Raw genomic sequence first — 9928 nt, 5'->3', positions numbered from 1 at the left:
TTAAATTGTAAGACATTTCCAGCGTCAGATGTGGACTCTGACCACAATCTATTGGTTATGAACTGTAGATTAAAATTGAAGAAATTGCAAAAAGGTGGGAATTCAAGGAGATGGGACCTGGATAAACTGAAAGCAACAGAGGTTGTACAGTGTTTCAGGGAGAGCGTAAGGAATAGGGGGAAAGAAATACAATAGAAACCAATCGGGAGCTTTGAGGGATGAAATACTGAAGGCAGCACAGGATAAAATAGGTAAAAAGACAAGGGCTAATAGAGACCTTTGGTTAACAGAAGAAATATTGAATTTAATTGATGAAAGGAGAAAATATAAAACTGCAGAAAATGAAGCAGGCAAAAAGGAATACAAACGTCTCAAAAATAAGTTCGACAGGAAGCGCAAAATGGTTAAGCTGGGTGGCTAGAGGAAAAAATGTAAGGATTTTGAGGTTTATCTCACTATGGGTAAGATAGATACTGCCTCCAGGAAAATTAAGGAGACCTTTGGAGAAAAGAGAACCACTTGTATGAATATCAAGAGCTCAGATGGAAACCCAGTTTTAAGCAAAGAAGAGAAAGCAGCAAGGTGGAAGGAGTATATAGAGGGTCTATACAGGGGCGATGTTCTTGAGGACCATATTATGGAAATGGGAGAGGATGTACATGAAGATGAAGATGAAATAGGAGATATGATGCTGCGTGAAGAGTTTGACAAAGCACTGAAAGACCTGAGTCGAAATAAGGCCCCCGCAGTAAACAACATTCCATTAGAACTACGACAGCCTTGCGAGAGCCAGTCCTGACAAAAGTCTACCAGCTAGTGAGCAAGATGTATGAGACAGGCGAAATACCCTCAGACTTCAAGAAGAATATAATAATTCCAATCCCAAAGAAAGCAGATGTGAGAATTACTGAACTATCAGTTTAATATGCCACAGCTGCAAAATACTAACGCGAATTCCTTACAGACGAATCGAAAAACTGATAGAAGCCGACCTCGGGGAAGATCAGTTTGGATTCCGTAGAAATGTTGGAACACGTGAGGCAATACTGTCCCTACTACTTATCTTAGAAGAAAGATTAAGGAAAGGCAAACCTACGTTTATAGCATTTGTAGACTTAGAGAAAGCTTTTGACAATGTTGATTGGAATACTGTGGTTCATGGTGTTGGTTCCTGTTGTCATGTCCTAGTTCATGAACCACGGGCAACGTATGAGTGGTCAAGAAAGTGGTCGCGACAGTCGGGATACCAGTTACTTAGGAATAAAGCTGGGCATCTCGGACATATTCTGAGTCGTGGTCGCCTTTGTGCTCATACGGCAAAGACTACCAAATCCACTGGTTGGTCCCTCAACCGTTAGGGGTAAAACTCACTGAGACTCGGGGCAAGTTAGGCTAGCAACCTGATTCCCTGGTACTTTAAATATGATGCTGGCAACAATCAGAGCAAAATGCTTCGGACCTTTGGAGGTGACGGAGTCCCACCTCTAACAGACAAACCAGGGACTCCTAAGATACGACTTGGCAAACAAATGGCAATGAGATGGGGAGCTATTAATATCAATGGGGGCTACTCTGGGAAGAAGGTAGAGCTGGCAGAGGCTGCAAGTAAGATGGGGCTGGATGTTTTAGCTGTTAGTGACATTCGGGTAAGGGGTGAGAAAGAAGAGGAAGTGGGAGAATACAAGGTCTACCTGTCAGGAGTCAAAGCAGGAATAGCACAATGGGGTGTAGGGGTTTACATCAGGAAAGAAATGGAACCCAGCGTAGTTGCAATAAGGTATGTAAACGAACGACTGATGTGGGTAGATTTGACAGTGTCTAACAAGAAAATTAGGATTGTGTCAGTATATTCGCATTGTGAAGGGATAGATCAAGATAAGATGGATAGTTTTTACGATGCACTCAGTGATGTAGTTGTTAGAGTAAAGGACAAGGACAGTGTTCTGCTCATGGGTGATTTTAATGCCAGGATTGGAAATCGAACAGAAAGGTATTAAAAGGTTATGGGTAAATTTGGAGAGGATATGGAGGCCCACAGGAACGGGAAACAACTCTTGGATTTCTGTGCCAGTATGGGCTTAGTAATCACAAACTCCTTTTTTAAACATAAGAACATGCACCGGTATACTTGGGAAGGCAGGGGAACCAGATCTGTCATTGACTATATAATAACAGATCTGAATTCAGGAAGGCTGTGAGGGACACACGTGTATTCAGGGGATTCTTTGATGACACTAATCATTATTTATTCTGCAGTGAAATTGGTATTGTGAGGCCGAAAGTACAGTAGGTCAGGTCCATATGTAGGAGGATAAGAGTGGAGAAACTTCAGGATAAAGATCAGGCACAAGTACATAACAGTGATCTCAGAAAGGTACCAGTTAGTTGAATGTAGTCAATTACAGTCATTGGAAAAGGAATAGACAAGGTACAGGGACACAGTACTAGAAGTGGCTAAAGAATGTCATGGAACAGTAGTGTGTAAAGGTAGGATGAAGCAAAAAGCTTGGTGGAATGACACAGTCAAGGCAGCTTGTGAAAGCTAAAAGAAGGGGTATCAAAAATGGCTACATACTAGAACTCAGGTAGACAGAGAAAGTTATGTTGAAGAAAGAAACAAAGCCAAACAGATAATTGCAGCATCCAAGAAGAAATCTTGGGAAGACTTTAGAAACATGCTGGAGACTTTGGGTCAAGCTGCTGGAAAACCATTCTGGAGTGTAATTAGCAGTCTTGGAAAGGGAGGTAAGAAGGAAATGACAAGTATTTTGGACAGGTCAGGAAAACTGCTGGTGAATCCTGTGGATGCCTTGGGCAGATGGAGGGATTATTTTGAAGAACTCATCAAATACAGTGCAATGTCAGGTTTTAAATGGCTACATAGGACAATTGAAATGGCCTGGGAGTCGGGACAGGTTCCGTCAGACTGGACAAAAGCAATAATCACACAAATCTTTAAACATGGAAACAGAAAAGTTTGTAACAACTACAGAGGTATCTCTTTAATCAGCGTTGTGGGTAAAATCTTCTCAGGTACTGTTGAAAGGAAAGTGCGAATATTAGTTGAGGACCAATTGGATGAAAATCAGTGTGGGTTTAGGCCTCTCAGAGGTTGTCAGGACCAGATCTTTAGCTTACGGCAAATTATGGAGAAGTGTTACTAGTGGAATAGGGAATTGTATATATATGCTTTATATATCTAGAAAAGGCATATGACCGGGTTCCTAGGAGGAAGTTATTGTCTGTTCTACGAGATTATGGAATAGGGGGCAAACTTTTGCAAGCAATTAAAGGTCTTTACATGGATAGTCAGGCAGCAGTTAGAGTTGATGGTAAATTGAGTTCATGGTTGAGAGTAGTTTCAGGGCTAAGACAAGGCTGCAACCTGACTTGTATAACGGCGTAAGGTCAAGCGCAGGTACACCAGTCGGGAACGACATGGAAGAGAAGGCTGTGAGAAGACGTCAGCTAATCGCACGCTTCCTGTACATCCCTCTAGGACGAAAACGCGACAGCAGCGGCCTCTGTGTGAAGAGAACATAAACGCCGCGCCAGACTGGTCGCAGCCCTGTTCAAGAGTAGCTTCAAGACCAGTGACTTGTACAGCAGCGACATAGGAGTATTTATACTGAGAGATCTGTGTAACAGTCCCAGTTAAGTATTGTAAGTTTTTCCTTTGTAATAAAATTCATTAGTACGATTTCTTTGAACGTTGTCTAGCGATTCGAGAAAGCAGGTTTCCTATACACCCCACATTTGACGACTAGGCTGCATTTAACAACTTGTCCGTGCAATCGTTAAAGTCATCAATATAGTATACTATTATACGTTCACCAGCCAGTGGAGTGTGGCGTTACTAAGTCGTGGGTTGCACTAGGTCAGTGGCCCCTTTATGGCGGCTTTCCCACAAAATACCACCTGCACGCGTGCACGAACTTTAGGGCTGTTGATATATCAACAATTTTTAAATAGTTATCGATAAATATCGGCAAATTTTCGTTTTCGATATATTGATATCGAAATGTCAATGTCGGATGACGGCATTTTTATTTTATATTGTATCTTTTTCCCACTTTTCGCTAAATATTCTAAATGGCCTTTTCAAATTGTAGTTGAACATAATTTTACTTTCACTGTGTGAAGGAGTACTACTCCTATTTGACCTTTCAGCACGTCCAGTCTTTCTCTTTGACTAAGTGAAGTAAGTGTAGTGTGACACAAAGACTGTGTTGAGGGGGGGGGGGGGGGGGGGAGCCGATCTGAATAGGATTTCCGGTGTGAAGAAATAGCGCATCAGTTACGTTAGAAAACAATTTTCAACGCAACTACAGTGCTATTTCTTCACATTCGCCTTCTTCAAAAACAGTTGCTGAAACTAATGAACAAAAATCTAACCGCAAAATTGGTCTTCGCAGTAGTCAGGGACGTGTAAGGGGAAATGCTGACGTAATCGGCGCTCCCAAAATAAACTGCAACGGTTAACTTCAGCACGCAGTTTTGATGCTACAACTGCTATGTCGCTGGCGTTTGCAGAAATGAAAAGGGAAGTCGACATGAATTGTTCCAGTTCGCGTTTTTAGTACCTGAATAGTGTAAAATCGCGTAGTCTCCTTCCGCCGCCAAGCAGTGTGTCAGCAGTGCGCAAGTAGCAGCATTACTGCATTTACTAGGCACTCTTGTATTTTAATAACCGTTTAAATTTTGTGTCGAATTGTTTGTGCTCTCTGTAGATTAATTCAGACGTTCTTTGCACAACAGTTTTTAGCATGGATAGACACTGCAACTGCTATGTTCGGATGCAGGCTGAGTTAGCATCCCTTCGTTCCCAGCTTCAGGCAGTGTTCACACAGCTTGAGGCTGTTGCCAATGAGCATCACTGTGGGGGTCCGGATGAGGGTTTGTCGGGGACGGCCAGCTCATCCCACGCATCCCCCGATCGGACTACGACTGTGGCTACCCAGGATACTGCCCGCATTGAGGCTGATCCCTCACCTGTGGTAGAGTGGGAGGTCGTCTCGAGGTGTGGCAGGGGGCGAAAGACATTCTGAAAAGCTGAATGGAAGGCCTCTCCAGTTTGTCTGACGAACCGGTTTCAGGCTCTGTCTCCGGCTGATACTGATGTTCGACCGGAGATGTCTGCTTGTCCTGTTCCAGAGGTTGCCCCTCAGTGTGCAAGATCCGGGCAGTCGCAGAGGGTGGGCTTACTGGTAGTTGGGAGCTCCAATGTCAGGCGCGTAATGGGGCCCCTTAGGGATGTGGCAGCAAGGGAGGGGAAGAAAACCAATGTGCACTCTGTGTGTATACCGGGGCAGTCATTCCAGATGTGTAAATGTCCTTCCGGTTGCCATGAAGGGTACAGGGTGCACCCATCTGCAGGTGGTCGCTCATGTCGGCACCAATGATGTGTGTCACTATGGATCGGAGGAAATCCTCTCTGGCTTCCTCCGGCTTTCTCATTTGGTGAAGACTGCCAGTCTCGCTAGCGGGATGAAAGCAGAGCTCACCATCTGCAGCATCGTCGACAGGACTGACTGCGGACCTTTGGTACAGAACCGAGTGGAGGGTCTGTATAAAAGGCTGAGACGGTTCTGCGACCGCGTGGGCTGCAGATTCCTCGACTTGCGCCATAGGGTGGTGGGGTTTCGGGTTCCGCTGGACAGGAGTCCACTACACGCAACAAGCGGCTACACGGGTAGCAGGGGCTGTGTGGCGTGGACTGGGCAGTTTTTTAGGTTAGATGGCCTCGGGCAAGTACAGAAAGGGCAACAGCTTCAAAGGGTGCGGGGCAAAGTCAGGACATGCGGGGACCAAGCAGCAATCGGTATTGTAATTGTAAACTGTAGAAGCTGCATTGGTAAAGTACCGGAACTTCAATCGCTGATAAAAAGCACCGAAGCTGAAATCGTTATAGGTACAGAAAGCTGGCTGAAGCCAGAGATAAATTCAGCCGAAATTTTTACAAAGGCACAGACGATGTTTAGAAAGCATAGATTGCATGCAACCGATGGTGGCTTGTTTGTTGCTGTTAGTAGTAGATTATCCTGTAGTGAAGTAGAAGTGGATAGTTCCTGCGAAATATTATGGGTGGAGGTTACACTCAACAACCGAGCTAGGTTAATAATTGGCTCCTTTTACCGACCTCCCGATTCAGCAGCATTAGTGGCAGAACAGCTGCTAGAAAATTTGGAATACATTTCACATACATTTTCTCAACATATTATAGTCTTAGGTGGAGATTTCAATTTACCAGATATAGACTGGGATACTCAGATGTTCAGGACGGGTGGTAGGGACAGAGCATCGAGTGGCATTATACTGAGTGTATTGTCCGAAAATTACCTCGAGCAATTAAACAGAGAACCGACTCGTGGAGATAACATCTTGGACCTACTCATAACAAACAGACCCGAACTTTCCGACTCTGTAAGTGTAGAACAGAGAATCAGTGATCATAAGGCCGTTGCAGCATCCCTGAATGTGGAAGTTAATAGGAATATAAAAAAAGGGAGGAAGGTTTATCTGTTTAGCAAGAGTAATAGAAGGCAGATTTCAGACTACCTAACAGATCAAAACGAAAATTTCTCTTCCGACACTGACAATGTTGAGTGTTTATGGAAAAAGTTTAAGGCAATTGTAAAATGCGTTTTAGGCAGGTACGTGCCGAGTAAAACTGTGAGGGACGGGAAAAAAGCACCGTGGTTCAACAACAAAGTTAGGAAACTACTGCGGAAGCAAAGAGAGCTTCACTCCAAGTTTAAACGCAGCCAAAACCTCTCAGACAAACAGAACCTAAACGATGTCAAAGTTAGCGTAAGGAGGGCTACGCGTGAAGCGTTCAGTGAATTCGAAAGTAAAATTCTATGTACCGACTTGACAGAAAATCCTAGGAAGTTCTGGTCTTACGTTAAATCAGTAAGTGGCTCGAAACAGCATATCCAGACACTCCGGGATGATGATGGCTTTGAAACAGAGGATGACACGCGTAAAGCTGAAATGCTAAACACTTTTTTCCAATGCTGTTTCACAGAGGAAGACCGCGCTGTAGTTCCTTCTCTAAATCCTCGCACAAATGAAAAAATGGCCGACATCGAAATAAGTGTCAAAAGCAACTGAAATTACTCAACAGAGGAAAGACCACTGAACCTGACGGAATACCATTTCGATTCTACACAGAGTACGCGAAAGACCTTGCCCCCCTTCTAACAACCGTGTACAGCAAGTCTCTAGAGGAACGGAAGGTTCCAAATGATTGGAAAAGAGCACAGGTACTCTCAGTCTTCAAAAAGGGTCGTCGAGCAGATGCGCAAAACTGTAGACCTATATCTCTGACGTCGATCTGTTGTAGAATTTTAGAACATGTTTTTTGCTCGAGTAACATGTCGTTTTTGGAAACCCAGAATCTACTCTGTAGGAATCAACATGGATTCCGGAAACAGCGATCGTGTGAGACCCAACTCGTTTTATTTGTTCATGAGACCCAGAAATTATTAGATACAGGCTCCCAGGTAGATGCTATTTTCCTAGACTTCCGGAAGGCGTTCGATACAGTTCCGCACTGTCGCCTGATAAACAAAGTAAGAGCCTACGGAATATCACACCAGCTGTGTGGCTCGATTGAAGAGTTTATAGCAAACAGAGCACAGCATGTTGTTATCAATGGAGAGACGTCTACAGACGTTAAAGAAACCTCTGGCGTGCCACAGGGGAGTGTTATGGAACCATTGCTTTTCACAATATATATAAATGACCTAGTTTCTGTTGCGACACTGACAATGTTGAATGTTTATGGAAAAAGTTTAAGGCAATTCTAAAATGCGTTGTAGACAAGTACGCGCCGAGTGTCAGAAGTTCCATGCGGCTTTTCGCGGATGATGCTGTAGTATACAGACAAGTTGCAGCATTAGAAAATTGTAGCGAAATGCAGGAAGATCTGCAGCGGATAGGCACTTGGTGTAGGGAGTGGCAACTGACCCTTAACATAGACAAATGTAATGTATTTATTCGATGATTATGTGATAGCAGAACAAACACTGGTAGCAGTTACTTCTGTTAAATATCTGGGAGTATGCGTGCGGAACGATTTGAAATGGAATGATCATATAAAATTAATTGTTGGTAAGGCGGGTACCACGTTGAGATTCATTGGGAGAGTCCTTAGAAAATGTAGTCCATCAACAAAGGAGGTGGCTTACAAAACACTCGTTCGACCTGTACTTGAGTATTGCTCGTCAGTGTGGGGTTGACGGAGGAGATAGAGAAGATCCAAAGAAGAGCGGCACGTTTCGTCACAGGGTTATTTGGCAACCGTGATAGCGTTACGGAGATGTTTAGCAGACTCTGCAAGAGAGGCGCTCTGCGTCGTGGTGTAGCTTGCTCGCCAGGTTTCGAGAGGGTGCGTTTCTGGATGAGGTATCAAATATACTGCTTCCCCATACTTGTACCTCCCGTGGAGATCACAAATGTAAAATTAGAGAGATTCTAGCGCGCGCGGAGGCTTTCAGGCAGTCGTTCTTCCCGCGAACCATACACGACTGGAACAGAAAAGGGAGGTAATGATAGTGGCACGTAAAGTGCCCTCCACCACACACCGTTGGGTGGATTGTGGAGTATGAATGTAGATGTAGATGTAGACAAATCCGATGTGTGACGAAATCGACACCTTTCATTGTGCCACTTATCTGCCATTGTAGGCAAAGTTGTTATCGCCAAGCGTTAATGTGCATCGTTTTCCTTTCAATTATTGCTGTAAAGGGCATAAGCAGGCTGCTTGCTTGTTGATAAACAGAATACCGAAGAATAAACGAATACTTAAACAGACAGCTCTGGCTGAAACCGGCAGTATGCTTTCAAAGTGCAGCCGATATTTTTATATGCCGGTACATCGATATTTTTTCTTTTGATATATTGATTTTTTTTATGTATCGGCTTCCCGATAAATTTAAAATACACAGAAGGCGGTTAGGCGGCCTCGGCCAGTCTATTTTGAAAAAGTGGAGTTAAGTCGGGGGCGTAGGAGATTCGGGCCACGCTCACACGCTGACTCACGCACTGTTCTTCTGTTTGCTTCGGAAGCAGAGGGTGGACAATGCTGCGAAATCACGTGCGCGGACTAATACTCATCGTGCTGATGTTCGTGCAAAGTGACGCAGCGTGAGGAATATCTATTCCGTTGAAGAGGCGGAACTGATCATCTTGAGGTTGAAGCTCTTCTGTCCGTGTTTTCTTGCAAATAGATCTGTTTTTGGAGACAGCCCGCTTTGGACGAAACACAATTTCTTATTTTTCTTTATATTCTCCAGACGTGTTTCGCTGAAGTTACAGCATTGTCAGTCGCTTTTACGTTATCTTCTTGTTACCACGTGCTGAGTATTTCCTGGATTTTATGTAATTCAGTGTAGTTGTTTTGTTTCACAGTTTGTCATTTTTGCTGGTTCCCCCATCATCTTCACTGTAAAAACCTGTAGTAAGTAACTTTTCGTGTTCTTAGTGCTGGCGCCGGCCGTTGTGGCCGTGCGGTTCTAGGCGCTACAGTCTGGAACCGCAGGACCGCCACGGTCGCAGGTCCGAATCCTGCCTCGGGCATGGATGTGTGAGATGTCCTTAGGTTAGTTAGGTTTAAGTAGTTCTAAGTTCTAGGGGACTGATGACCTTAGAAGTTAAGTCCCATAGTGCTCAGAGCCATTTGAACCAAGCCACTTAGTGCTGGCTTTCGCAGTCAAGATAATAGGGAACCCAGCAAAAATTAGAAACTGTGAAACAAAACGACTATACCAAATTACATAAAATCCAGGAAATCCACAGCACGTGGTAACGTGAAGATAACATGAAACCCACTGATGATGCTGTAACTTCAGCGAAACATGTCTGGGGAATAAAAAAGAAAAATAGTAAATTGTGTTTTGTTCAAGTGTGGCACTGTTTCATGTAA

The sequence above is a fragment of the Schistocerca gregaria genome, chromosome 5, assembly GCF_023897955.1.
Source record: "Schistocerca gregaria isolate iqSchGreg1 chromosome 5, iqSchGreg1.2, whole genome shotgun sequence".
NCBI lineage: Eukaryota > Metazoa > Arthropoda > Insecta > Orthoptera > Acrididae > Schistocerca > Schistocerca gregaria.
This window is presented reverse-complemented; position numbering follows the sequence as displayed.